We start from the raw sequence: 4,085 nt of genomic DNA, 5'->3' as shown, positions 1-4,085 counted from the left end.
AAAGGAAAAGACTATGGAGACTTCTAAAGTTGTCCCTCCTCCCCTCAGAGCGTCCCCTCCACGCCTCACTCCTCCCCTCAGCCGGCAGGGAGGCACAGCTGCTGTGGGGCGGGCCCTGCCGCTCCGCTGCCGGGGAAACCATCTTTACAAAGAGGCAGGAGTCCTGAGACTCGGCTCTTGAAGCATTGAGACTGCAGAAATAGACCGAGGAGAGAGATTTTGAAATGCTTTTTACCGATAGCAAAACAATTTTGGAATTACTGTTGGCTGTCCAACGTCATGACAAGGTGGTGGTGGTGGTGGTGGGTGCGCTTGGGACCATCGTCCGCTCTACAACCCTAGAATGGAACTTGGCAGATCAACAGAAAATCTAAAGTTTGGAGAATCTCAACCTGATAAACAATTTGTGGGTGCCTGAAAAAAGTCATAAGTGGCATGATGTGGATGAAGCTGAAAATTACTGTGTTGTGACCGTAGGGTTGATGTGCCCCTGAGCCCCACATCCTCATTTGCTGTAGTCATTGGTGGCTCTGCAGTGTTTCTGAGAATGCTGTCTGAGCCCTTTCTCACTGCCTGGGGGATGGAAGAGCTGCTGTGAGTTGCTTAATACAATGCCTGTGTTCACAATCCAGTACAAAATTAACCGCTGTGTAACGAGCCAGCTCCACCAGCACTGGGTCTGTGTGAGCTGGCTTTGAAGTGGCAGCTAACCGCTCAATGAGGCAGCTCCCAGAGCTGACCTGCTTTGCAGCGAGGAGCTGTGTGTGTACCCTGCAGCCAGGGACAAGGGAACACAGTCTTTAAGCTAAAAAACAAACAATCAAAAAACATACAAGGTGTAACATTAAGTAAAATGGTATGACATTCATGACAACGTCGTGGAGAAGGAGGAATCCAGGCGAGAAGAGAACCAGATTAACAAGGTGTATCCACAGTTCACTGACTGCACCTGCCGTTTTGACACAAAAGCTCACATTGCAGAAATTAAAATTAGAAGAAAATGAAATTAGAATAAAAACATTTAATTTTAAAGCAGTATTTGTCTTGTCAGCAAAGTTTCTTTACCCTTAGTCAGCAGATCACTTCTGACATGCAGACAAACTGACTGGAATTTTTTTAGGAAAAAAAGTGATTTGTTACTGAGAGGAGTGGAAAATACTTCAATGAATTTCATACAACCCTATAGTTAGCTTTCAGCTATCAGAATTGAATGTACAAATCTGGCTATAGATTCATCTGTCCTCTGTGTGTTTGGTTCATTTTTAATCCTTAAACAGATTAATCTTGAGTTACCTATAGCATCTTCATACTTTCACAGCAGGGCTACATCATTCATTACTGTTTTTCCTGTAAATCATTGCTATACATGTGTGTTTTTAGAAGTTTGGCAGACATGTATGTTATTTATATTTATTCTTCGAAGAAGTTTCCTAACAACAATGATCGTATTTTCATATTTATAACGCATGGAGTTGTTGTTTTTTTAAGGCTGTAATTCAGCAGCCGGGTGGATGATACGCATGTTGTAGATGATACCGAAGGCAAACCTCTGCCCAACAGTGCACCTGTTTCTGATCTTCTGATGCTTCCTTTCTCTGATTTTTTGTGATTGTTTTTGAAGCCCAAGGATGTATTTTGAGGGCACAAACTTATTTTTATGTTGCACATGCAAAAATGCAGCAATTGTATTTTTACAAAGGCAGAACAAAGGCAGTCTGATTACTTAAAACTTAATCAAATTTCTTTTTCTTCCTGCACAAATTATTTGGCATGAGAATTTTCTACCTCTTTTCTGAATTCCACCAACCTGAAAAATAAAAGCATATTCCTCTTAAGTCATACTTGTCTTTGAGTATTAAGGGGACTGGAAGATCTAAACATTCTGATATTGGTTTAGGGTTTTATATACATTTTACTTGAGAAATTTTTCATGTTATGCATCCAAATCCACAGAAGTCGATGACTTTACATTTAAGGCAGTTTTGACAGAAATGGGGAGGAAAAACAAAAAAAAACCACATTTTCTCCCAAGTTGCTTCTTGTTGTGGCTGCAGATGGTTGGATAGCTGTCTCAGGAGTTGCATCTAGAAACTGATGCAGCTGAGACACATGGCTCACTTCACTGCCACTTAAAACATGGGAGGTGATGCTGGGACTAGTGAGAAAGGTGGCATTAAATCAGACTGCTTCGTCCCTCTAGTTACAGTGAGGTGGTCGTCTCAGAAAAGGTTGCATAATTTCAAGTCCATATTGTCTTTCTGTTGGTAGGGATTGTCTCATCGCAGCTGTTTAGAGACTTGTGATGATGGGAATATTTCTGGAACTCTGCTTCCTCCTTAAAGAGCAGAAAGGATAGCAGCACAGCAGTCCAAGCCCACCCAGATAATACGCCAACACGAAGAGTGTCTGAGGAGCAATGCAAGGCAGTAGTAATAGTTGCATGCAGAAATTTAGCAAGTGCATTGTGACTTTCCAGGGCAAAATTTCTGGTACATGTTCTTGTCCATAGCAAGCTTTTTGCTGTGTTATGTGCTAAAGAGCAGTTCTGTTCAGTAGTGGGTTAAATTCTTCCATGCAATTTGTATAGTAGCTTTGGGCTCTTTCTGGGCGAGAAGTCTGTTACGTAAATGTAATTTTACTTGTGGAGTCTCAATAATTTGGATAATTATTTCATTCCATAGTGAGTTTGTCCATTTAGTACCTAATAAATTACGTTTACGTTTGTTTATGCAGGGCACAGTATTATATTGACATGGTGTTCCAATGACAAATGGCTTTTTATAATAATATCTAAAGCTATAAAATTGGGAAATTCCTGAAATGAGTAATTGCACCAAGTCAGAATCAAATGAGTTTTGCAAAGATCCAGTAAATTTTCCTAGCTTCCTCATACCAAAGTGGCTTACTTATTCATTGTTGTTACAACTGTAATCAAAAGCATTAATTTAATATTATTAACTTTTGTTGCAACTTTTCCTGTATTGTTTAGCTTCTTGCTGTCTCATTAAGGTTCTTGTTGGCACTTGGTGACGTTTTCACTCAGAGATCTTGTGCTTCTAGTACAAACCAGTCAAGGAATCCTTCTGATCCTTAAAAAAAAAATCACTTTAATGAACACTTCGCTATTGATAAACATGCAGAAGTATATTCAATTCTTAGTCCTTCAAATCCTTTCTTGAGACATAAATGCTCTTTCAGAACAAGAAGCAAAGAATACTGATAACGAAGCATCTTTATTTCTGTATTGATCAAAGCAGATAATGTGACTATGCCAAGTATTGCAACAGAATATCGTGTATTGAAATACCTTAGAAGGAGGTTTGGGTCGCTACCTGAGGGAATTACTAGGTGATTATGTATTTCTTTTGTCTAATGCGGTACTTAATGCAGTACTTGGGACAAAGGGATTTTGATTGTTATAATTCACGCTAAACTATAGCTTGATGTTGACTTTATCAGGGTAAGTTTGGAACAGACAAACCTATGTATTTAAGAGAACACCTTAAATATTGTTCTTTAAGACTTCTGTTGCTTTATCAAGTATTCTGTTTCTTCTAGGGAAGGGTTCATAGGAATAACGATGCATTTTCAATGTTTTGAACATATGTGAGAAATGCCTGACATATTTGGCAGAGGAAAACTCATTTAGTGTGATTAACATTCCAGGTTACAACAGCAAAGACAGCATGCCATGTGCCACCAGTTTGGGCATTTTAGCTCTACGTTGATTTTGCATTGATTTGAAGATGAGATCAAAGTTCATTTCTTTAGATGTGTTAATTATCAGCCTTGAGTCCCCACTAACTTTAGGTGTCAAGTAGTTTCTCTTGTTTGGCCATGGATAAACTGTCTGCAGCTTGACGCTTATGTCATATGACTGGTCTATCAAATTGCATACGTGTAGAGTTGATCAAAAATTATCTTATTAGAATCACCTACTGTTGTATATTTAAGCTATTATTGCATAGCAATTATTGCATATTTCATATGCAAGAGATTGCATTATTCTAACACTTTTTTTCAGGAGATATAAGGTGCTACTTGAAGTTACTGAAATCAAGGCAAGGGTATGAATAATTAACATT

The 4,085-nt window shown here is 38.9% G+C and overlaps 1 protein-coding gene across 3 annotated transcripts in view; it reads left to right on the top strand.

Moving 5' to 3' along the window:
• The window catches only part of IFT140 (intraflagellar transport 140), a 74,567-nt gene that overhangs the window by 56,573 nt on the left and 13,909 nt on the right, over positions 1-4,085 (top strand). The gene's annotated exons all lie outside the window — the stretch shown is intronic.

This window comes from Oxyura jamaicensis, chromosome 14 (assembly GCF_011077185.1).
Source record: "Oxyura jamaicensis isolate SHBP4307 breed ruddy duck chromosome 14, BPBGC_Ojam_1.0, whole genome shotgun sequence".
NCBI lineage: Eukaryota > Metazoa > Chordata > Aves > Anseriformes > Anatidae > Oxyura > Oxyura jamaicensis.
This window is presented reverse-complemented; position numbering and strand designations above follow the sequence as displayed.